The 27,960-nt window shown below is 31.5% G+C and overlaps 1 protein-coding gene across 5 annotated transcripts in view; it reads right to left on the reverse strand.

Moving 5' to 3' along the window:
* Cda5 (Chitin deacetylase-like 5) overlaps positions 1–27,960 on the reverse strand; it is a 254,949-nt gene that overhangs the window by 130,532 nt on the left and 96,457 nt on the right. The window lies entirely within an intron of this gene.

Consider the following 27,960-nt stretch of genomic DNA (forward strand, 5'->3'; position numbering starts at 1 on the left):
TAATGGATACTACCTTTTACTTTGCTCTAATATTTAAATAACCTAAAATATTTCTTATGGCTGGTTGTTTGATCATTAGGAATAGTTAAAAATCGAAAGTAACAGTAGAAATTTGAAAACGAAATCTTTTTTCTATGAAAGAAGGAATGCTATTTTAAACCATTACCTTTGATTTTTTACTAAAACTAATGGTCAAACAACCGGGCCTTCGACAATAAAGCATTGAGTGAATAAATAAACAACGAGTTCATTAGATCCAAGTTATTTATAAACGATAGGAAAATTTGCATTCTAATGTACATACAATCATTAAGCTAATTTAAAGTCAGAGTTTTCTAACGATAAAGCCATTACGCATTATTTTTGATGGATAATCAATAAAAACAAATGAACTCACTATCTTAGACGAAATGAAACCTCATTTGTAATGAAGTAACAAGATGGGCAGTATTAAGCTGTTAATATTTCAACCCATAATCATTTGTACAAATTACGGTAGGTACTAACAGTTCAAGCTTTAGATAACGCAACGCCACGAAATATGTATTAAGTTTAATGTTAAAATATTGAGGTTAGTTTCGTTTTCGTGCCTTATCAATATTAAATTTTATTCATAACATGTATTTCTATGTAGTTAATAAAACTGATTTTAGCTAATTTTGCAACGCTTTTAGTTTTTTTTTGCTCCACAACAGGCCAGCGAGACCAGTTACAGTACAAAACACCCAGGCTTGAGAAAAATCACATTTTAATATTTGTGTTCTCACCGCGAATCGAACCCGGAATCTTCCGTGCATGACTCAAGGGTTAATCAATGCACCACGGAGGCCACCAATCAGTTGAACAACATTGTTTAAGAATGATTTACTTAAGATTTACTACGAGTTGTAAATAACTGAAAATGGTAATCGAGTTGTGGTAGAGAGGGGTTCGAACCTTGGACCTCTAATCTGTGGGTCCGCAGCACTAGCCACGGGACTACAACTCGGTTTAAATCTTAAACCGTTGTTTTTTTAAAAAATATTTTGCGGTGCCTTGTTGGGTCCCCCCGACGGTGATGTAAGCGATCACTACATTTTATAACTGCTTATTGGGTGTGCCATGGTGATTCCTGAGAAAAGATGACCAGAGTGGTTTCCCGTTGCCTTTTCTGGTGGATTTTTCTGTCAGGCGGCTTAGGAAGGTTCCTTAGCTGGTTAGTTTTGGTTTTGAGGCGCCACAAACTCGCCTTCCATCCTCTCGCTATCACAGCGTTAAGTGTGATCCTATTTTCCAGGGTTCGCGACGTGGACGCTCACGAGTTGCAACTGGGCGTTCGTAGCATTTTATAAAACCACACCCTCCAGCAAGATGTGACTCACTGCGACCCTACTGACAGTTCGAACCCCAAATTGCATATTTTACTCAAAACTGTCGATATTAGGGTTCGTGACTTTTGCCTGAACAGCGCCAGCGACAATACAGATGCACAAAATTCCGAAATTTAGGAAAAAAAGGTAACCAACACATAGCATAATAATCCATCAAAGCTTATTATGTATCTGAACGAGGGTGAAAATCTATGAAATTTAATCACAACATCTGTCTGATTTTTCGACAGCGATCACAGTTTAATCACTTTTGCGATCAATCAGTTGTTTATCATGTAACTCTTTCTTCCTGGACCACTGCCAACGCAACACGACTGATTTCAAAACGCAAATTCAAAATACATTCTCTAAAATATTACTCTTGTAAAGACATTGTTACTGCATACAAAATAATGTCGTGACTTTTATTATTTGCGAATTCAAATTTACATTCACGTTCGTACGAAAATGCAGCGGATTATAAAAAATGCTTTTTTTGTTTCTTACATCAACGTACAATATTGTAATACATTAAATATCAACGGTAAAACAATGCACGGAGATAAATTATTTGCATAAATAACGAGGATTTTGACCTTTAAATGGGTAATAGCCAGAATGTTGGAAAATGACAAACAAAAGTTCATAAGTCGCAGGTTAAGCCGTTCTTACATAACGTTGTGCTTTTTACGGAATGAACTAACATACACTGTAATCATTTTAATCAAAATGTAATTATTTCTTTAGTAATAATTATTACACGCTGATTTATTTCACCAGAGTTTTATTTTATTCATCCCAATATCTCATTAGAAGAGAATAATTAATACTATTACACAGCTAAAAAGAATGTTTATATGAATCATGAAAGTATTGGATATTTCAGTAAAAATAATGTGAGTAATATACTCGTACTATATTTTTCAACGAATATAAGTAGGTACTTACTTATATTCAATGTTTGAATATTAATAATTTTTAGTTGGGAATTCAATCATAAACAAGTACCTTGGTACCTACTTATAAATAAAAAGTATTTTTTCAAGCTAATAGCAGGCAAACAAACGTTCGAGCAGGACAACGTCTGTCGGGTCCGCTAGTTCTATATATAATATATATTTTCCCCGTGTGTGGGCGGTATGGATAATGCATTTTTTTTAGTTTTATTATTATTATAAACAAGAATTTTTGACGATTATTTTAGACTCTTAAAAGGTCAAAAATATTTTTCTAACATTTTATTGAAATAATAATTTTTGACCTCTAGACCGCGCTTTCCTCATAACAATAGTAGGTACAATTAATAAATGATTACATCACAACACGAATAGATTTTTTTCAAAATAATGTCGACATGTTCCACGCGACCTGCGGCAAGTAATCGGATGACCACACCTCATGAGAAAAGATGAAGCCTTATTACCTCATTGATGAAATCTACATTATCAAATTCATCTCAACATCGGTTATTGTGTCGTAAATTCTATTATAACGTTGCGTTGGATGATTTACTGAGTATTAGTTCTGGGTAACACAATACGTAGCGTAAATAAACATATCTGCGTTTACGTGATTCAGTCATTGACATATTTCAAACCAAATACAAACTTTTTAAATTACTCAATGCACATACCCTAAAAGCCGCTTTAAAGGCAGATGGTCTTCCTATTGGTTTTGCTAATACAAAAAAATGTTTTTATTTTTCAATAAACGAGCTACTTTTTTAAATTTAAATTTAAAAAGTACAATTTTAATTCAATTGAACTCTACTAGTTGAGTTAGCAAATTGTATGGAAGACGTCGTTCAAGTTCGCAAAAATTACCTTAACATACACTATTTTGGTAATAAATTGTCTTCTATCGTGCTTTTATTGAAGAAACTTCTAAAATAACCATCCTATTGTAAAAATCGTTTACAAAAATATTTTCTCACGAGCGGTAAAATTTAGAGCAATTAATTGTGGGGTGAAGTTTTTCTAAAATGCACTAAAAAATATTTAAATAAAAATTAACTACTTTAAATGACGTCACAAATTCTTCTAAATCAACCAATAATATAATTTTGTGATAAATTGCTGATAATAGGAAACTAGTAAGTAACTGCCGACTTTCGTTAGGGGCGGTTCTTTTGCACGCTCTGAGAGCATGACATTGTTCCTATAGAACAAACCTTTTGAAGTTTTTCAAATATGGTGAATGGTAATTATATTTATTTATTCATGCATTTCATAATATACATGTACAGTTTTTTGTTCACTTTGCCCAGATGTATCAAACAGTACTTATGATTTTCTTGGTGTATTACTGTAGAATGTTTTATTATTTAATTTTGCTTTTTACATTTTTATTCTTAAATTATTGAAATTTTCTACTCAATATGCGCTATTATTTTTAGATTAATTTTTTAAATAAAAATCTTGTATAATTTTGAGGTTTATTTTTTTTATAAATCTTGGGTATAAGGAAATTTATGTTTTTAAAAAAAAATAAATATTAAGCCAAATATGTTGGTATTATAAATTGTTGTAAAAGGCAGATTTGCCGTTTATGTTAATAAAATAAAAAATAAAATAAATGATGTTTTTTTCGTGTTTTTAGCAATAAGATTTAAAATATTATCACTTTTGACTTCAATTATTAATAATTGAAGCAATTGCCTGTAAAAATTACAAGCATGATTTTACGATTTGAAATCTTTCATCTTTGGCATGTGTTATGACTACACCGTACAAAGAGTTGAAACCTTTCATGTGGGTGAGATTCATCCGGTTGAACCAATTCACCAACTAAGCAACGCCTGAAAACAATTCTCCAATTTTTAAACTTCTTTTACCAGGTAGTTAATTCAACAATGTTTTGAGTTTGTCCAAATGCTTGCAGATTAGCTAGATTTCCTCACTAATGTTTTAAGTATGTCCAAATTCTCAAAATATTGTTGAAATCCAATGAGCTTCATCATTCTCGACCTGAGTACCTACGGCATGTTGTGTTGCTGTAAACTGCAGTAAAATTCGTGATTGATAATCGTATAATGGTTTTTGTCCATATGGGTGGTGTATTATTACTCTGCGGTATGAATAAATCATACTCGTCAGATGGGAAAACGTCCTCATTCACACATTTAACACGTCTCGTAACTAGAAAAGTATTAGAAAAGTTATCGTATCGGAAAATATATAGTATCGCCAAAACATAGTTATGTACATGGTAACATTTTTTAGAGGAGAAAAATCTAAGAAATAATTTACATTACACGATGTGAGTTTAAAGATCTGGAAGATATTTTGGTGCCTTAGAAATGATGAGCGAATTGTGTAAGAATACTCGAACCATAGCTAAGTCTCTGTCTGAAATAAGCCAAAGATAGACTGTGACGAAAATGAGAGACATATAGAACGTTTCAAAGGAAGAAAAATATACGATGAAATGAACAAACGCAGTGGTAACCCAGATTGAATTTTGTAACTTTTCTTAATATTTACTAAAAAATAAATACGTAAAACGAAAACACATATATTTTGAATACTTAGGTAAATAACAAGCGTCGATATTGAGTCATCGTCGTTTACCTATCTTCATAGGCAATTTATTAGTAGTGATAGACCGAAACAAGATTTTCAGCCGAAACGGAAACCTATTTAAATACGATAAGAGTCTTTATTTGCAGCTTAAATTCGTGGTTATTCAATTTAATAAAATAAATACAAAGCAACCTTGTTTTTAACCACTAGTTTTTAATTTTTTCTACCGGACGGTTTTATAGCTTTTTTATCAAGGTATAATTAACTAATATAACTTGATAAAGCAGCTTGTGTAGCTATAAAGCCAGTTGGTAGATAAAAAAAAGTGATTTAAAAGACAGTTATTTCATATTTATTTTATTAAATTTCATATAAGATAAAAGTCACTTCAAAACGCCCAAAATTAATCGTTTTTATTATTAAACCTTAAAAGTTCATTAATAAAAGTATTTTTTACATGCACAATGATATAAAAGGCATGAATTTAATGTAAAAACTTGTTTATTTTTAGCGCTTTTTAGTTCGTTGTTATGGATTTAACAACACTCACCAGGCGAAAACCGAAACAAACTCAAGGGGTCACAGATCTGCGGCTGAGTCAAGAGTCAAAAGATGCACCCGAGTACAGCCGAACGTAATCCGACACATCCCGAACGCAGGTTTCGGCTGAGCCAAAGTTTCTGCCAATTTCTTGTCGAAACCGAAACCGCGGGCCGATACTCATTTTACTGTCCGAAACCGGCCAAAACCGAATCTTCGGTCTGTCACTATTCATCTGTACTTCAATTACTGAGTTTACATGAATGATAAGGGGATCAGTTACCATTAGCGTTAACCTTAAAATCAATATTTCAAATCCACTCTACCGGGAATCGAATCTAGGATCTCAAGCACGGTAGGTGAACGTGCCAAATGCTACACTGCGAGGCACACTTATCCAGGACGATTTCCAGGTTCAGTATTATTTCCTGAGAGTAGTCACCGAGTCGAGAATACTTGTCCACGATTCTGGTTTTATTTCACACTCAGAACCTTATTCTACATCCGCTCGGGCACAGAAATCATAATATCGAGGCTTTACTGACAGAATGAATTAAGTCATTAAAAAAAGTTCCGAGATAATCGCATTTAAAGCTTGTTTATTATTTTAACGCATAATTTCTCCTACAATTTTTTTTTAACTTGAAAGAATAATCTTTTTTCCAGGCATAGCATAAAATTTTAAATCAACATCTTGCACTTGTATTCAAAAATATTTGAAATATGTAAAGACCGTTGAATTAATACATTCTGTCAGTATAGTCTTGATATATAGGGTGATAATTTTATTAACAATACATTTATCAATAAATTATTTTATAAAATGCAATAATTATTATAATTTTCCTATCCACACATGCATCAGGTGCCAGTCTAAGGGCAATGAAATATTGTATTGTAGAATCAATGTAGCACCCTTTGCATAATTAGCTGCAGGTACGTAAATAGTGATTAAGAGGGTTTACTATAGTTGCATAGGTGCTTAATATTATTTATATTATGTAATTTAACTAACATAAGTTAAATATTAAATTAAAAAATACATAATTTTAGTATTAAAGCGGTAAAATAAATGTAAAAAATAGTTTAGTCATAAAGTATAGTAAAAAAATATTTAGATTTCGTTATACTCGTTTTTCAAAAAAAAATCTTTAATCTTATTGTGAAAATTTTTACGGTCTTAAATACATTTTTTTAAATGCAAAATTACGTTTAATGTAAACATAAAATATTAATAAGTAATTTAGCGTTGTGCCATATTTATGTAAGAAAAAAATGAATGAAATATCAAATAGTACTTTTCCGCAATTTAATGACCTCTTTTATAATTTTATCATAATCTATCTACATATCTTGATTTATTCAACATTATTTTATCATTATAAATATCTACATAACTTGATTTATTTAACATTATTTTAGTTTGTGTATTTAAAAAAATGTTATAAATTGCTAAAATGCCATTAGAAATACTAATTTTTATTTATTACCCGATGAAAACAACTTTTGACCTATGAGAACGGAGGCAGCGAAAGTAGTGATTAATTTGTAGTTTTTGTAATAATAATTTACTTACCAGATAAGGTTACATTTATATACCACTTCCTAACGTTTTGTACGTTTTCTTCCGTATTCAATGAGTATCTATTCGTACCTGTAAAAAGAAAAAAATTATATAAGTTTTTTAGAAATAAAAAGATCAATTTTAAATTATAAATATTAAAAAAAACAAATCATCAGAAGGTGTTTTATTTCCAAGCACCAATTAATATTTCATGAAAGGATTTTGTTGTTTTTTATTATTATTTTTTGTTCTGTTTTACAATATACATAAGAGGTAAAACAGAGTATAAAAAAATAAAGGATAATTACAAATAAATGAAATACATATTAACAGTGAAAATAGTAAACAAAAAAACCCACAAAGGCATGGCCTGTTCGTGGGAATACAAGAAATGTTTATGAATTTTTGCTCCTATAATAAATAGACAGTTATAATATTTTTGTGTAACATAAGAAAGAGAAAAGAAAATTTTCTGTAAAAGAAAATAAGGTTTTGTTGTAATTAAAAGTTGTTTTTTAGTAATTAAAATTAAAAAAGGAAATAAAAAAACAAAAAAAACATTAAAACATTCCTTATCATTAAAGGGCAACAAATTGTATCATAGAATTTTTTTTTCATATTTTGAGTTTAAATCCAGGATAGAGCTTGTTTTTTAAAAGAAGGAATATTTGTTAATTGGGGATCAATGAAATGTCATCAGTAAAAAAGGAATTAAAACTTTTTGGGCCTATAAAATATGCATTGATTATTAATGTTGAATATTACGTCCTCAAATTTGTAAAAAAAGAATAACGATTTTGCAATACATATATATATAGTTAAAAGGTGTTGTTTTATTTATTTTTTAATCTTTTCTGTTTTAAGATAGTAGAAGCATACAATCATACGAGTATCTATTTATTTTATTTATTTACAGTACTTTTTTTTTAGACATAGAACCAAAGTTCCGTGTTATGGGATGAATAATTAACTCAAACAACATATCACAACAAATATTTAACAAAATCAGAAAAATAACACTTGACACTTAAATCTGAAAAGAACAAGATAAAAAAATTGGTTAACATGAAATAAATACAAAAAAAAATGAAAAAAAAAATACCTATAATAATAACCGTACAATCATCTCAATACAGCCCCTTTTGTGCACAATAAATAGTCAAAAATATTGATTTAAAAAACGTAAAAAGACCCAATTGAGGATCGTTTTTTCCAAGCACGATATTCGCCCCAAATGGTTGAGTGTTAAAGAAATATAAAAGAAAATTGTTAACAACATATACATTATAAATTAGATTACCTTCAGATTTAGGTGCAAGGTATATTTTTTTAGAACTAAGATTGTTCACGCGATTTGAAGCGAATCAGAAAAACACCGTCTCCCGAATGTTTCAAGTAATGTTGAGTTTATAAAAGTTAAACAGTTCCTCAATTATAGGGAAATATCACATACTACAAATACCGATAAAAAATATATGAAATGGATTAAAAATAATGTATTGTATTTTTCAAATCAACACGGATATTATAGAGAAGTGTTTTCATATGCAAATGTATAAAAGAAATTTAATAAAAATACGTTGCTAGAAAAACGCAACATGTTTGGCCTTGGTGGTTGTAACGTCAAGATTCGTGACAATGTTCTTAACAAATGGGATGGACAAGAACAAATAAACATGAATCGTGACGTATTAGGAGCTTGGCCAATGGAATGGCCGTTTTGCGGGAATTTAAAATTACAAATTTAAAAAAATAATAATAACAAGATAGTATTTCATAGACCTTTATTACTTTAAAAATGTAAAAAGAGGTGATATTTCCCTATTGCAAAAATCCTGTGAATGAAAATAAAAATTACATTTACCGCTCCACAAAGTAATTTAAAAATTATATTTGCGAATGAAGTAACTTTAGTTGGTGAGCTGTTACATAATAAAAATTCACCTGGGTAATTCATTAGCTGATTTCTTATTAATTATTAATTCTGAACTGTTTGTATTGCGTAAAAAAACAGTTAAAAATACATTAAACGTGTGGAAAAGTTATCGCTTATAGCAAAATATGTATCGGCATAACATAACTTATTATTATAACCTTAATTACTGTGTACATTTCGTTTTAATAATTGAGTATAGTATCGTATTTAGGTTCGATGTCTCGTAAAACGTATCACGTGTTAATTTGTCGTTAAAGTAATGTAATTCTGTGAGATTGGCTTTATTTTATCCACGTTCCGTAGTGATTAGAAGTGTCCAAGGTAATGTGATGTGTTCAGTATGCTTCACTCTGTGCTCGACCACACTCGTTTCTAGATTAGGCAACCCTGTTTCTCTGACAATGAGGCCAAGCAATGCTAACTTCATCTGAATAATTATGCAAATGGCGGTCTCTCCGTGCTCCTGCTAGACACAGCATTTTTCTCAAAACGGCGCAACAATAACATATTACATTTATTCATACAATAAGCGTTTAGAAGAAACATCGCCTAAAGGATTTTCGTAATGTTTGCATATTTTGCGTGATAAATTGCGAAAACAGTCTTTAGGAATAATAGACTCGTTATTTTATGCAAGAATTTTTTAACTTAGCCAAAAAAGTTGAACATATATTTTGAAACAACGCAACGTAGGTATTTTTGTCTTATAAATAATGTCAAATATAATCAACCCGGTTTTTATTTTTGCCGCAACGATGGCGATGTAGCGACAATGTTAAAAGAATACGCCGTCTGAATTCCGTTCAAACTCAGAGGCGATTCCTTAGTATGTGCATAAGTGCATTGCACTGCCAAGTAAAAATTTGTGTAAATAAATTAGTCATTTGATTGATAGTCAAAATATGTTATAAGTAGAAAGAAACAGGGATCCGTTGCAATATTATACACGTAAACATCATAATATTCTATACTAGCGCCAAAAGATCTAGCGAAATCGACTCTAGCGAACGATTTTCTCATCTTGTCTACGCATGCGCAATCGTCCCAGTGCATATTCTGTTTTGCACAATCTTTTACCCTGAATTTGTAAGAACTATATTATATCTCCCAAAATCGTCATTTGAGCGAGACAGACAATGCTTCATACCGATGAATTGTGCGTTAGAGGGAGAAGATAATATACATATTCCGGGCATTTCCGACGCATGCGCAGATTTGAAGTTCGTTTGAAATGTCAATTTGAACATGCGTAATGACATGATATCAGTACAAATTTAGTTAACTATAACGTACGTATTATGTTGGGCGCATTTAGCGTTTCTTGTTCCGATGCGCGGGCTGTCATACTACTGCTCGTTTATCACGTCAGACCTATCATATTATTATAATATTATTTAACTTAATAATATACAAGTTGACAACATGTAAAAAATGCACTGCCAATGTTTTCGGTCAGGAGCCGCCAGTGGTTCAAACAGACGTATTCCCGTATTTTCTCTCAAGAATATGGCACTAAAGCAATATTTTTTAAAACACTATACATAGGTATTCAGCATTGCTGTGTCCCTATAGTTTGTTTTATAGGAGCAAACCATTAAAAAATCCTACAAATTGTTTAGTTATATCCGCCGTTTTAAAACGTACGGTATACAAACATGAAAAAGTTTTTAAGAATTAATACATTTTGTTTAAAAAAAATCAAAATCATTTAATTCTTGGGGAACGGAAAACGGGAACGCAAGAACTCGATTTAATCGATTTTTAGTTGGCATAATTAGTCTGACGTTCAGTTTTCTTTTTCGGGGAGCCATCTCCGAAGGAGTCCTAAAAAAAACAATTTTCAAATACGCATTCAGCAAACCGCTTTCCAGCCGCAAATCCCCTTAATACACTTTTATCCAGTTTACCTACTGCACTTCCATCAATACCAGGGAGCTTTGGATACGATACAAAATATCGCAAATGTCAAAAATGATAGCGATGAGTGTCGCGTCAGATTGCCGAGCAAAGCGTGCCGCTGAAAATATGACACAAATGCGCATAACTTATTTTATTAAAACCATTGTTTTTATTAAATAAGTTGTTTATTTATGTTTTTAACATTCGTATAAGTGTACTATCAATACCATTAATGCAGGCATACGCAAGGAGCATCTTTTCATATAAATTGCAAAATGAACAAAAATGCAGTTATACTCTAATGTCTGCCAATCAATGATGTATAACTCAATTTTATATATATATGGTTGGATAATTTATATAGCGCCGTTTTTGTGAAAATCACCTCAAGGGCGCTGTACAATTAATAAATATCCCAGTACGTCTTGCAGCTACAGAGCGCATGGACGGTTGGGATTCTAGTTCCTCGTTTTCAATTAGGATCAATAAAAAAATATAACAGATAGGAGCTAGATTACAGGACGTCTTGCAGCTACAGAGCGCATAGACAGTTAGAAATTTAGCCCCCATTTACACATTTAAAAAATTGGCGAATAAATTTAGTGTATTTATGATACTCAAAAAAAATATGAATAATAAAATGGAGTAAGATTAAAACATGTCTTGCAGCTACTAAGCGCATAGACGATTGGGATTCTAGACCCCATTTACAAAATTTAGGTATTTTAAAGTTGAAATATGAAAGCTAGATAACCAATCATCGTGCAGCTACAAAGCGCATGGACGAGTGGAATTCTAGCAAAGTTAAAATGATTTCAATAAATTTACAAAAAATAGAGCATAGTAGGAAGTTTGTCAAGTGTTCATGCCAAGAAGTAAGCAATAAAAAAATAAATAAATAAAACACTGTTTCAACTCCATGGTTAACAAAGAGAGATAGATGTCCGAGAAGAATCTTTTGGAGACAGTAGGTAGATACCGTCGCCATGTGGCCCACTGGCTGCTTGATAAATCTAATTACACATAGAGTAAATTAATAAAGGTCTGTACGTAAATTTGGTTATTACAAAATTATTTTAGTACTCTTCAACACATTTGAAAACCACTAAAATTAAAATATCACAGCAATTAAATTTCAAATAAACCTATTTTAATGTATGGTTTCAACGTCTTGATTACTGACTTCGGAGTATTTTAATTCTTACAAAACGAATTCCGATTGAAACACAATAAATCAACATTAATGCTTTTCATCCGGTGAGCTTATGTGGATCAAATAATACACCCACAGAATTTGATCCAATTGAGCTTGATCGGATTGGTTGAGCTTCCATAACAAGGAGAATATTAATGTTTTGCAACTAGCTTAGGTTTTTTTTTCGACTGAATAAAGTATTTTTTTGAAAAAACAAAATACGATGGAAATGGTACAGCTTACCCACCACATACCGCACACCGCATCTGAGGACATAAGTCTCCTTGGCGGTGCCCATATACACGGAAAATTTGCTCGTTGTCAAACGAGAAAAGCTGCCCGAAGGAGCTCTCTGAAATCTGGTAGCCTTAGCATATTTGTGCTGAAAGAAAGTAATCCAGAAGTACATAATATATACTTCATTGGATTGAGAAGAGAGGGAAGTGAATTCTTCACTGACTGGGATTAAATTGATTGGACATGATCAATTCGCCGAAATGATTACAAAACTTTTTAAAAGCCTTGAAATTCTTTTTAGAAGCCACCAGGGCCGCGGATAGTAGCGAGAAGCTCCATTCGGTAATCATAGAGAAGGGAAAAGGGACAAGACCACAGGATGTGTTCAGAAGATTGGTTAGGATATCCGCAGCAGCACGAAGGGGAGTCAACAATATTAAAAACAAATAATTTTTGATTAAATTTACCATGACCTGATAAAAACTGCGTAGTCCAGTGATCGGGGATAACCCAAGAAGATTCTAAGCGCTGACGGATTGAAGGAAAAAAAAGAAAGGTAACCCTCCCTGAAGAGGAAGATTCCCATCGCGATTGCCAAGCATTAAGAAGAGCATGGAAATGGAAATGGTACAATTATTTTCTCTGTGGGACGTCAGATAGGTTTTTTTACAATTATTTGAAATACGCATATTTAGAATTACCTGAAAATACGGCGTTCCGCGCCCTACGGGACAAACGACACGTATTACAGTACCGTGCTAAACTTGTTCGCGATTTTCGTTAGAGGCGCACTCGGCAAGCATGACGTGTAACGTCAATGTAACTTGACGCGTACCGTCAACTGCGTGCTATTATGCCAATAGGTACTTGATTTTAAACCCGAAAATTATTAATTAAAGCTTGTTTCCTTTAGATTGGTCAAAACAAGATTTTCGACCAAAAGCGAAGCTGATACACATTTAAATAAGTAGAATTTATTAGTTAAGTAAACCTTGATAAAGAAGCTTGTATAGCTTTGAAATAGGTCGGTAGAAAAAATAAGTGGTCATAAGCAAAGTTGTTTTTTTAATTTTATTAGGTAAAATGTCACTTCATCATCATCGTTCTCTTTCCGCGCCTAATGGTGCATATGCCACTGCATCGGTACACCAATTGCAGCGTATCATTATTATTTTTGTTACACGAAGGTAATATGATCAGTCTTACGCTTCAGGTGCCAGTCTAGGGACTATGAAATATTAAAGTGGAAGAACACCCTTTTAAATATATATTTTTTATATCAACCGTGTCAAGAATCGAACCCGAGACCTCTTGCATGGTAGGCAAATGCGCTGACCATAACACCACGAAGCCGACAAAGTCACTTCAAAATGCCTAAATTTAGGCGTTTTTTATTATTAAACCTTACAAATTCATTGAAATATGTGTTTAATAAAATACACAATAAAATCAAAGACAAAAATTTAATGGTCGGTTGTTATGTTATACATATACAAGTAACGCATATGTAACAGTGCTTCAATATACGCTATGGGAACTTTAAATTGTTTTCTATAAAATAATTACAAAAATACAAATATGAAAGATCTTAGATCTACTAACTATAGTCAACAAATCACAAAAGCAGTCTAGTTTTTATTTTTTATGATAGACAATGGCAATACAATCACTAATTATTTGAATGGACAATATCTCTTATTGTTCTAATTTTCTACTTGAGTACAGCCAAACGTAATTCGATATCCAATATCTCTAATTACGCTAATTTTCTACTTGAGTACAGCCGAACGTAATCCGACACATCTCGACCGCAGGTTTCGACTGAGCCAAAGTTTCGGCCCAATTTTGGGTGAAACCGAAACCGCGACTGAAAACTCGTTTTACTGTCCGAAACTGTCCGGAACCGAAACTTCGGTCGGTCACTAATAGTTATATCAGAATCGTAAAAATCTCTGAAAAAAAGTTCTATCCATCAACGAAAAACAGCTGAAATTCGAAAATAAGTATGTTTTTTTGACCAGTTAGTTTTTTGGAGAATATATTTTAATACTTATGATAAATAAATTTGAAAGGAACTTATGAGAAATACACTACATTACCCAGAATAATTATGATAAGATCTTTCTTGGATTTTTTTCTTGCAACTGGCAGGAACCGAACCTGTGCCGCCAGTTTCACAGTTGGTCGTCTGACCAAATGCGCTACGGCACCTGTCACTTATCGAGGCTTTACTGACAGAATGCATTTAGTCATTAAAACAAGTTCAGAGATAATCGCATTCGAAGCTTTTCTATTCTTTCAACGCATTATTTCATCATCATCAAGTTTTGAAAGAGTAATATTTTTTCAAGGCATGGCGTTTAAATATGTTTGAAATATATAAATAGTAATAAAAAATTTCGACAATTTTTATAGCGCCGTTTTCGTGAGTAATCACTTCAATGGCGCTGTACATTATACTTAAATAAAAATAAGGTACATCTACAGGCTAAATCTTAATTACTATTTACTAACAGACAAATTTTACAAATTTTGTAATACACATAATATGGTGCTTCTAAAAATAACATCTAAAAAGTAGCACTGTTCAAGTCAGGAAAGAATTTCACAAATAAACAAGTTTTTAATTTATTTGTGAAAAGGGATTCTGTTGCACAATTTCGAACTTCTGAAGGTAGAGCATTCCACGCCAAAAGTCCGGCTATTGCAAAAGACTGTTGACTTAATGCATTCTGTCAGTATAACCTCGATATAGCACATACAACACAATCTATAAATGTTTTGTACGTACTTACTTAGATACAATTTGCAATATGGCGGTGTTCTTTCAGAAACGTGACGCTGGGTGATTTATTAAATTTCTTTATTTGTCAGCGTGTTCTACATAATCTGTAATCCAAAAATGTCACAATAATAATGCCGTTGCGTTTCTTTTGGGCAGTTGGTCTCTGATAAGGTAATTCAAACACGAGCTGGCCATTATGAAACTGTTACACTTGGAAATGGAATGAGGCTCCAAATAAAACTTCGCTACAAGTTATTTAAGAAAAAGCACTTCTCGTATTAATCACGGCGATAGTTAGCTGTTTGACCCGCGGCTGACATTTCAATATCACTGGGCTGTTCAGTTTCGGCGAGTTAATGCGTTTTTAACGCTTTACTTTACGATCTGGTTAAAGAAGTGAGAAAATGTTAACGAGATATTATGTCTGACCACCATTTAATATCCAGGAGATAACGCTTTATAACCTAATCATAAGATTATGTAAAAAAAACTAGCAGGTAGAAACGTTTTCAAACTTTGTTTTACCTGTACAAGTGTATGATTTTTTGAGGTGACCTCTAGTTCACCTTAAAAAATATACACGTAGCTGATATCATACACAACACACCATTTATCTTCCGAAAAAAATATTCACGAATTTAAATTGTCAAAAATTCATCATATTTTGCAACAAACTGAGGTTTTTTAATTAAAAATCCGGGATGCATATTATTAGCTAGCTAAGTTTTAAAACGGCTCCGTATTGTAAAAGGACCAATTGACGATTAGCCATGTTTTCGGCTCTTGTAATTTTACAGTTTGTCTAGCTACGTTTAGCTGCTATGTAAGTCGTCAACATTTTTAGATCTTTAGAGAGCGTTAGGGTGACAAATAAGAAAATATTAATAATATTATTCTTTTCCCAGTAGTATTAAGTCAATGTCCGTTTTTCACTTGAAACTATGACCGTTTTACATAATAAACATTATGGCTGATCATTTGGTAGACCGGAATAAATGAAAAATATACTTACCGTTAAATGTAGTGTGTACTTATTTAGTCAAAATGCAATACGTCTAATCCTCAATTAGCTCTTTTACAATACAGAGCCGTTTTGTAATTTAGCTAGCCTGTATGTTATTGTATTCTGGCAGAAATGGCAGTTGTTTATCTAAATTTGTAGCATATTGTGTATTATTTTGAGTTTGTGCAAATCTTTGTCATTACAAATTCAACAGTGATGCAAAACGTAACGCCTATTGGCTTATGTGAAATAATTGGCCATAGAGCCGTAAATGTTTAAATTTTTATTTTGTTTTTCAAGAAAGCTCTCCTTCTCTGTTTAAATCTCTTTCAACAATGATTTATGTTTGAATTGTACAATTTGATCACCCAGGTTGGTCTACATCATTTGTTATAAATGATAAATCACTGTGGTTTGTGCATTAGTTCACATGTCATTAGATAACCGAATTGTTCATTCGTTGACCTGTTTCTGTCAATGTTGTCAATCAAAAATTGCAATAGATGTATATCGATATAAAAGTGCAATAAAAAAGTCATGTGGACAAATCAAACCGAACAAAAACATACAATCCTTATTTAAAACTGGTTTAGAATTTAGTTCACACTCAAGCAAAAAGGTTAATTATAAACAAATATATACTTATAAATTAACTTACAGCCAACCAAAACTTAGGTATATTATGCAATAAATTTTATATTTAATATATTATATAATATCATACACCAGAAAAACTTTGTGATCAATCATTCACGAATCAAATTTGTTTGTAGTGGTAAACTAGCATAAGTTAGGATTCATAGATACGAGTATAAGACAACTCCTATACAGTGGTAGGATCCCATGTGAGTTTATTACCGTAATAATTCATAGTTGTAATTGATGGTAAAAAAAAATGATTACGGATTTATTTAATAACACCTGGTTCTACAAGAAAATATTTTTTCCAATGTTTTGTAATAAACTTATTTTTAAATACTTGTTTATTTAATATGTTAAGGTGTTTGGAAAACCATAGGAATCCGCGGAAATTTGACGATATTCAAATACATAAGTAAATAAATATGAATACATTATTAATATTTAAAACATTATCTTTGGGGTCAAACATTTTAATAAATGTCCCCCCCTCCATCCCATCTACTTTTTTCATTAATTCTCAAACAAAATAATATTTTCATAGTTTAATCAGTGCATGTTTGTCCTAATCAGTGCATGTGCTTATTAAAATGCATGTCGTGTTGGTTTTATATTTTTGTACAACTGTGGTGAACGTGTATGGTGGGTTTTGCATGTTGGTTTGATTGGTGTCCTGATGAAGAGACGGGTACGTCTCGAAACCGGTAGACATAGAAAAGTCGGTAAGAGGTTGTATACAAATATTTAATAACATTGAAATATTCATATATTTATTTACTTAAAGACAGTTTATTACACATTACTTAAGACGTAACTCTTAACTCCGTGGGACTAAAAGTCCTGTGTTGAGTTAGGACGAGCAATTAGTTGACACAGACACATTAGTATATCACCACAAATATTTTATAGGATCAGAAACACAACAATAGTAATAATAACAATAAAAAAAACAAAAATATTGCACATCAATATGGTAAACTGTAAACTCAAACATTCGGAAAATCATCAAGCAGTTTCCTACTAAAATCTCTCCCACTAAGGAAAATCCAGTCCTTAACTCCTCTCTTGAAAACAGTTTTTCTGCTTGAGAGCTTAATATGCTTTTCCAAAATCAATGTCAATATCAATTATGATTAAATGAAACATTTACATTGGTAAATTTAAATTGAATTACTAATTTATTTATTTATTTTACTTTTGTATATCCATGTACATTGGTAGGCTTATCACCTGTACATCACTATTTTTCAAAGAACAGCATTAAACACATTTAAATGTTCAAAATATCTTGGAAAACTAAATGACAAAATACTGGCTAACATGAAACCTTGTACATATTATGTATGAAACAACTTTAAAAAATAATTTGGTTTTTAAATAACAGTTTTAAATGGCAAATAAATTCCTGTAGAGAAAAGCACCCGGTCAGCCCCATGCGAAGGAACTATTTTACTAAAGGAGTGCTCGCGAAGGTTTGCTTTCGACTCAATGAAACATGGCCAAAACCAAGTAATGGTTATTACTAGAACCCTTACCTTGCCAGAATGAACCATTCTGAAACTTATAGATGTAAAGATATATGTAGGTTATACAGCGCAAATGATAAAACACTATTACATAATATTGTATTATGTGAATGCGATGCCTTATATCACAAAATAATCCGCATCCTTGGAGGGCCAGTGGTTAAACCTGAGGATGTTAGAGCGCTGGTCCCTTACCTAATAGCCCGATATTTTAAGAACTTGGACTTGAAAGAGAAGATTTAACAATATGAGAGCAGCTCGCCATTTTCTCTTTAAATACCTAGACTTGAAAGGCAATAACTAATTTACGTTAAAATAAAACTACACATGTCGTAGTGACGTCAAGAGCTTATATACCACTGACCCCTGACATAAAGTATAATAATAAGAATAGGTACGTAGGTTTATGGCTACCAACATTGAATAAATATTTTTGGTTTTAAAAACAAGTTTGCTGTAATTGCTTGGCTAAGATATAGTAAAGTGTACACGCCATACGGCAGTATTTTTGCATTCATTCCAGTTCCATATACAGAAGACAGACAATGAAACTGCATAACTGCGTAGGACACAGATCTGCCTCTCAATGCACAACTCCTTTACATATGAAGGGTACAGGATATAAATTATGGATGTCAATTTTTATGAGTTTTGAACTAATAATGACATCTGACGGCAGTTCACATGATCTACATTTCTGTTTAGTAAAATATGATAAAGATTAATAAATGATTTAATATTTATAAACATACTTGCAGATGACATCAAAATATTCAAAGAGTTTCTACAGTGAGCGGTTTGGGTGTTTTGTTCGATTAAAAATTATTATTTAAAGACCACATAATTAAAATATCTAACGAAGCTAACTTTTGGGATTTATAATAAGAACCGGAAAAGATTGTTATAGTACAAATCCATTAAAATATCTATACACATATCTGGTTAGGAGTCAATTCAATTGTTATTTACCAATATGGTCACCGTATCAAATTACTTACTTGGAGTCTCTTGAAAGAATTAAAAATAAATATCTTAGAGACACTAATTTTAAGATGGGTATCCTAAGAGATTTGATAAATTATGACAAAATACTTAACACTTTTAAATTAACTACATTGCATGCAATTAGAACATCGACAGATCTAATAACTTTACATAAAATAATAAAATGAATATTTCATACTTCATTGAAGTTGATTTTGTTCTATGTACCGCCTAGGTTCAATGGAAATCTATTTTATTTTACTGTCACAATTATGGTACAGTAGCTCAATATAATTCACCTATGAATATAATGCAAAACACTGGCTAAAAATATGCATCATATTCTAATATATTTAATTTATCACTGCCCAACTTACTTATATATTTCAAATAAAGTTACTTATACATTCTTGATAAAACTACGAAATCATCTTCAATAGATCGGGTTAGAATAATTATGATTTATGTCATGTAGTTGGTTATTTTAAAGGTAATCATTTAGTCCAATTTCTAGAAATGTGTATTAAGGTATCTTGTATTGTGATGTATAATTTTTATATAAACACCCTTTAAATATAATTTTATCTAAATAGCAGAAATGCCGTGTGTAAATAAAATAACTTTATAAATAATGACTACGTTCTAAGATAATTGTATAAGAAAAAATGCTCAGAGGGAACAAACGGTGGATGTCAGTTAAATACTAGAAATAAAGTGATCATTAATTATTATTGAAAACCATTTTAGATGGTATAAAACGGTAAAGACTTATTTTATCAAGCGGGTTTCTTTATATTTATAAGTTTGTTTTAATGTCCAGAGGTTTGAAAACTTACAAACGTTATATCCCAAAACTTATTTTTATGACATGCATCGTTTATATCATGTACCCTTCATATCAAACCAACACAATTCAAACGCGCTCTTGTCAAAATTACTTAACCGGTAATTAGTTAGTTGTAACCTACGACAAAATAAACCATGTCGACATTTCAAGTTACGCTGCATCAGCAAAATAGTTTTAATTCAAACATTGTTTTTATACCTGTCCTCAATTGTTAATATATGCATTTAATCAAATGTTTTCTATTGTTAAGATAGTGTATTCTGCGATGAACAAACACAACCTATACCAAGGGAAGATTGAAAATTCATGCAATATTTAGTTCTTCGTTTATTTTAAATCTAAGTAAAATATTATCATTTATAACTCAAACTTGTGTTCATTTATCACAAAGGGGCAAATTTAGTCAGCAAATTTTTTGAATGGTTTAGTTAGAAAACCAAAAACTGTAACAATATGCTTTGTCGGAGCAAGCCAATGGAATGGGGAAAATAAGGGGCTATAGAATACTTTTAAGTAAAAAAAAAATTGTACCTTTTAGTAGTTCAAAAACATTATAAATTTGTAATTTTAAAATCCGCGAAAACGCTTCATTGCATAGGGTACACCCCTTATTCGTCACAATTCGCATTCAAGTTTGACGTTTTGTGATTCCAGTACGTACTTTGTATGAAGAGACCGTCGGATATTATTTCATTCGCGTTTGTTTTTTTAAAAATTAAATCATACTATTTTATTTTTATTAAATTAATTAGTGATTTTACAACTTTTTTGTGCATTATGTCTGGAAGAAAATGTTATAAATAGTGTGTAGAGTATATACATCTTGTTGTACCCAAATGCATAACGAATATATTATTCACAACGTCAAAATCCTAAGTAAAAATCACGCGACAGCAACAGCCAATACAAATAATAAGCCAAAATGCCAAACATTGTAGACAAAACTGAATCTTGAGGTCACGAGTGTCACGATCAATCATAACGCGTTTTCGTGAAGGCGTATTTTCAAACAATTTTATTTACAAAATTATGAACGAAAACATTTTTCGAAATTATTTATAATGATTTTTAAAATATAACTAATTTTTCTTAATCTATTTCACGTATTTCTTAATCAGTTTTCATCGAATGTAATAATTTTTTTTATTATTCAAGATGTATTAACGTGCCTCCCTAACAACTAATCCAGCCGTTTGAAGTGTAAAACTGATCATTTTACGATAATTTAACAAAAATGATCAAGATACGCTGCAATTGGTGTAATAATGCAGTGCCATTAGGTGCGTAAAGCAAATGACGACTAATTTTTTACTCCTGGTTATTCTATGCATATATAGTATGCATGTTTAGTGATAGAATTATACACAACCTGCCATATTTGCATTTCTGAATGCATGTCTGAGTGTCATTAAAAAAATTTATGAATGATGATTTCAATAGGTAAAACCTCTCATTAAAATGTTTTTAATCATCACTCATTTCACGGTCACTCTAAAAAAGTTCTTGAGAATATTGCAATTCGTGTTGAAAAGTTTGTACGATCAAATTAGTTTTCCATTCAATAAAGTTTTTTGTGGATAAATGATGGTAAAAAAGTTAGTTAGAAGATGAATAGTAATTAATCTCAAGTAGACTTCAAGTGATTTAAAGATCCCATTAAATTTGTTCTTAAAAAAAATTATTTATTGACTGCAAACCGTTTTTGTTCGTTGGAGTTTTCTTACTAAACTTTTATTAAAAGCCTGATTCTTAAAAACATGATAAAGAATACTTACATGTTTATTTTATTGCACATTAAACCTTTCAACTCTTTGTTTTATTTCAAAGTCTATTAATGTACACAGTTTAGTAAATATCGATCTATTCTACGTAAACGTTATTTTCAATAATTAAATATTAATGAGGCTTCGGCTTACTGGGTCGTGGCGTCAGGTGGCCACCGGTCGTAAAAAAATTAATTAAACGACAAATCTCTTAGTCCGACGTTTAGACGAGGACAGACTGGCGTGTGCTCGCTCATGAAGTTCTGTAAATATCGACAGTTAAGCATAGGAAACAAATGCCGCACTTTGTTATTGTAGTTGCCGCAATAGTGACGTACTGCCGGAAAACTTCAGAATCGTTCGACAATATCGACAATATCGACAATATCGACAATATTAAATATCGTATTATATTTTGTGCATTCATTTTGAGCAATGTGTGGTAACTATGTACGATAGATTATGTAAGGCTGAGACAAACATGATCGACAAAATCAAGAAAGGAGCTCTGCGCTGGTTTGGACATGTAGAACGAATGGACAGCGAAAGAACGGCTAAGAATATATACAATGCGAATGTTGATGGATGCAGAAATAGAGGAAGACCGAGAAAGAGATGGCATGACCAAATCCAAAAAATACTTGAAGATGGACATGTCAAAAGTTGGAATAATCGGCGCGCGTGCATGAGAAGATGTATTAATGTAGAGGAAGCGAGATCTGTATGCAAAGATAGAGTGTTGTGGCGTTCTATAAAGATAGAGTGTTGTGGTATCCTCTCTGCCTACCATTACCGGGAAACGGCGCGATGGTTTGCTATAGTTGTAATTGTTGCAATATTATTAATTAAATGTAATCGACGATAATTTTGACTTCAACCTCATTAATGCGCTTATTAAAAACCGTTAATTTTTTTTTAAATGCCTCCCATTATCACATCCCCAAAGTAATACCCAAAGTCGCGTCAAAAATCCCTATTTCACTAGCGATTACTTTTTAAAATTTTTTAATATATTTATTTGTTTATTAAGGAAATCATACAGTTTTTATATAATAAGGTACAAAAGAACAATGAAAAAAAATACGACCAATTACAGATTTCACACTAATTTATTATGAATGCAGGAGAAAGGAGGAAAAATAATTGAATTCTAAAAAAGTAAAAATGTGAATATTAAATAAAAAGAACATAAAAGGGAGAAGACATTGTATAGCTCCAACTTTACTTACCTCCCTCTCTCTCTGCTTTCATAAACATTTATATTTCTTTGTAAAAATTCACAACCAACAATAATTAGATGCAGGTAGTAGATGTACATATGAATAAGTATAAATTAAGAGTTGGCCACTTAAACCAGCCAATGACAGGTCATATGCCCTGTAAATGCCTAGACTTCCACATTCCCTTTTCAAAAATGTTTTGTCTCTCTGTTGAAATAAATTAAAAAAGATAAAAAATATTTTAAAAACTTTTAAACTTGTAAAATACAATGACCTATAGAAAATGGCTAATTTAACCACTAAGTTGATAATTTTTTCTCAGAAAATGATAACTTGTGATAGTGAAAACGCATTTGCATTCAAGATTCTACAAGTGATGTTTGAATCATGAGGCGTTTCCTTAGTACGAAGGTAAACTTGTTGAATATTACATGGGGAACGGGTTTACTAGCAATGCGGAACTGGAGCCAGCAACTCACTTTCCTCAGACCAAATGTCCCGAGATATTCATCAATACCCTTGAGTTGTTCAGTTCACCGCGTGAACTTTAGCGCAGCGGCTTCTTAGGTTCGACTCTTGCCTGAAAACCTAAGGGTTCAGGTTTGAATTCACAAAATTAACTCCCAGGTACGTTAAAAGAATACCAACACATCTTGCAGCTTCTGAACTGGAGAAAAGCAGCCGGAGACAGAAACGAAATGGAAGTTTACCAAAGAAATTCAGGACCTTCAACAAGTTAAAGCAAATGTTTAGACACGGTATCTGTTTGCCTTGTAAAATAAGAAATTGAAAAAGCATTCATTTTATTCAAAGCAAGTAGTTTTCAGTCATTAAAAAACGTTATTCATAAGAAACGCTTTACAACTCTTAGTGCTAAGCTCAATTACAGTAGTGAATTACATCACAGAATACCCAGGCTAAAGAAAAACCACATTATTTTTTTCTGTTCTCACGGGGAATCGAACCCGGAATCCTCCGTGTGTGAGTCAATCGTCTTAACCACTACACCACGGAGGCCACCAAACGCGAAGATTGGCACGTGAAGCAAATATACAATGACGAAAGAATATCAAAAAGTTTCACAGGGCAAATGTTATTTTTTTTATTTTTTTTTATTTATTTACAATTTTAAAAAACCCGTTAGGGTTACATTAGAAATTTAATATTGTCTAGTCATTTTATGTCTCGTCTAGTCTAGTTAGTTCAGTCATCATGTGCTTTTTCAGATTGATTTTAAATTTGTCTCCATTAAAAGTTTTCAAGTAGTAAGGTAGGTCGTTGTAGTGTTTAAGTCCATTATGTAGTATTTTTGACTGTCCTGTGTTTGTCTTTGCTTTTTCAATATGATAGTGTTTTTGTTGTCTGGTGTTATATTTATGTATGTCAGCATTTTTGACTAATATTATGTCGTCGTCTTGTATATATACATAGATGCGTAGTAGATGGTGGAAATCAAAAAAGACATCGTCTTGACTTGTTTTACGAATTCTTAAGAGTCACATGTATACTAAGAATATCGTGGATGCATGAAAAGTAAAAAATCTATGGGCTCAGAAGCAAAGTACAAATGTACAGATATAGAGAAATGGCGTTCTATGCTCTGTGCATGTGTTTACGGAAAAACAACGGTGACATAATAATATTTGTAATGTTTTTATTTTTAGATAGTTGTACAGATAAAATTTAAACATGTAGTTATACATTAACTAATAAAGAATGTATGTACAAAAATAATTTCAAAACATAAACATTGTCATAAAATCCAGATGCTTTCCGATGATACTTTATTTACCTATATGGATCTTTATTTTTTTAAAAAACCATCACCATCCCACGAAACGATGCGATAGAGCATCTCTTATTTCTTTTGACAACTCATTGAACATCTTAAATCATTTATGATAAAGTTGCCTGGATTCATGTTTTAGGGAGTCTAAAACCTTCACCTCCCCTCGTAGAATAGCGATGAATTTCGTTATTACGCTGAAGGTTACTACAAACGTATTAGGGCAATTATGTATTATTCAATTTAAATATAATATAAGCGTATTCAAAATTACTCTTTGTTTTACAGAAAGCATGTTTAGTACTGACAATACACGCTAAATCTTTGTATATCTGCCCCATCTAAATATCGTCCTCATTCCCCTATTCTGAGCTTTCTGCGTGACATTACATTGATTTTCAGTGATCAGAAAGAGAATACTAGAACAATAATTAAACAGCAAAACAGCAAAATGGTTGCCTTAAAAATTAAATTACTTTTTTTTGAATTTAGTAATATCCCTTTAAAAAAAAACATCAGCCCTGCGTGATGTATTTTTTCTGTATGTGGACGAAAACTAATAAAAAAATATTTTAATGTTTCATATTTTTCAGATTAAAAAGTAATCAAGAAATAAATATTCAATTTAAAGAATTATATACGAACATAAATGCAATATTACATTAAGTGAATGCACATTATTACTCTGAGATGTAAACAGCATTCACAGGCTCCAAATTTGCATTTTGATGGTATGAACGACCGGATAACATTGAGTCAAGTAGTGGCTAGTGACTCAGTTTTAAATGTTTCTAACTTTATATTCGTTCACATGGACGAACACTTACTCGTATATGAATGTATAATATATAATAAGGAATTTTCGTGAAAACTAGATTTAGAGAATGATGATCTCAAGCCTTGACAAAGGCAGTAAATTTATTAAAGAAGGAAACATGGGAGTCTAAGGGATTAACAGAGCTCATGACCTGTCATTGATTAATTTCCATAAGTTTCTTCTTCAATCCCCGGAATAAATTTTCGAACACATATTGGCTTTTCCTTCTCCGTTCAAAATCGGGTTGTAATCCCGTGGCTAGTGTCGCGGACTCACGGATCAAAGGTTCGAGGTTCGAACACCACTCTACCCCGACTTGACTTGCATTTTACATTATGTTATTTACAACTCGTTTAAAATGGTCACAAGTCACAATTGAAATATTTGGGTAAAAAGTTAATATTTACGAATCGGTAATAATTTTACAAATCATTCACATTTCAGCCGATTTTAGCCATTTTTAAATTTTTCTATTAGCTATTTTTGAGAAGTACAAGGCGTTAATATTATTTATAAAACAAACAAGTTCAAAGGGTAAATTCAGTACCTAATTGTCTACTTTTAACGTACTAATTCATAAACATTTCTAGTATACCCACGAACAGGCCATGCCTTTGTGGGATTTTTTGTTTACTATTTTTAATGTTAAAATGTATTTCACTGTTTTGTAATTATCCTTTATTTTTTGAATACTCTGTTTTACCTCTTATGATATTGTAAAAAAAAACAAAAAAAAAAACAAATTATGAATTAAAAATAAACTTTTACAAACCTAGTCACATTATTGTATGTTATTTTTCTACTGGTTGTTTTTCTTCTTCTACGCATTGTGCCACTCCATGGTAGAGGTTGACTTTCACCATGACAATTTTTATACCGGAATACGTCAAAATAAGTCAAAATATATATTTCATATATTAATTAAATTCTTTGGTGATAAAATCAGACACAAGATATTTGTACCTGCTTGACATTGAGACCAGCAAGTTTTTACTTAGCTGGCGAAATCAAGTGTATACCTTCTTATACACGCAAGTACCGCAATAGACAATGTGTTAACGTATAATTTACATGCAGGACGCAACACGCGGATATTAAGCCTTCTGAAATGTGAACCACTTTTGAGTTACCTTTTATTACTCGTTATAAAAAAACAATAATTTAAAAACTTGTTTTACCTTGCTAAAGTTTTTTGTCAACGCAATATCGTGACGTTTGGCTGGTATTTCCTTTGATAGCGTCGTATGATATTTCGTATACGATGTTCAATTTTAAAATCCAAAATACATTAAAGAAACTGATTTTGAAAAATTGAAATTATATAAAGAATGGAAAAACGTTTATTTAAAAGCCCTTTTGACTTTAACGGGCTTCCAGTACATTCACAGATTTAAAAAAATAAAAAATATTGAATATATTGTTTCAGAGGAAAGGATTAACGCCTACTTCCGATTGATGAAAGTAGGAGTCATATAATTGCAGATCAGTCGTTTTTTTCTTTAAGTCTTCCAAAAAATTAAAACCTTCGTTATTTTTTTCCTTTCTTCATCTCATAAATAGCAAAACCACTAATGATAATAAATTTATAACAAAAAATCAGTATGCCTCTAAAACTCTAGCACTTGGTTATCTATTGGAATAGCGACTACGAAAAAGGAAGTTGTTTTTTTTAAGTAAGCAAATACACGCCATCATAGATCATAGTATGTTGTACATTTGATGCTATTTAAATTAATAAACTTAATGTTTCTTGATCATTTTTACATTTCATGTCACATGATCACCCTCCACCCTGGAACAGAATTAAGAAATGGAAGATTGCTGGTCAACTGAATTAAGAAATCAATTTTTTTATTTAATACACATCACGATTTTTAACTTTATTACTGCAAAAAATAGTTACATTGAAATAAAGCTAACTATTGAGTTGCAATAAATAAATTAGCTAAAGCACGCCGTTTGGTTCATTTTGAATTAAGTGAACGTGTGAGATATTGATGTTTTTTTCATTTGAAATTAGTTTGTAAACCCTTATGGATTATTACATTCTTTAAAAAACCAATTTGTTTTTTTAATTCATACATGTTACTATTTTATTTATTTTTTTATTTATTAAAAGGAATAACAAGCTAAGCCTCTATTTAAAAAACTTGTCAGTGGGTAGGAAAGAAAGGATTTGGAAGGAAGTTTTGAATTATATACCACAGAACTGGGACCACTTAAGAAAAAAATCTTTGTTCTATTCTTGTATTTTTATTCTTGCAATTGGCGGGAGGCGGGAGGCGGGAGGCGGGAGAGAGAAGATAAGGCGGCCATATTTACGGTTCAGATGCCAGTCCAGGGATAGTG

Source organism: Micrasema longulum, unplaced genomic scaffold (genome assembly GCF_059751315.1).
Source record: "Micrasema longulum isolate JH-2025_06_02 unplaced genomic scaffold, ASM5975131v1 h1tg000004l, whole genome shotgun sequence".
NCBI lineage: Eukaryota > Metazoa > Arthropoda > Insecta > Trichoptera > Brachycentridae > Micrasema > Micrasema longulum.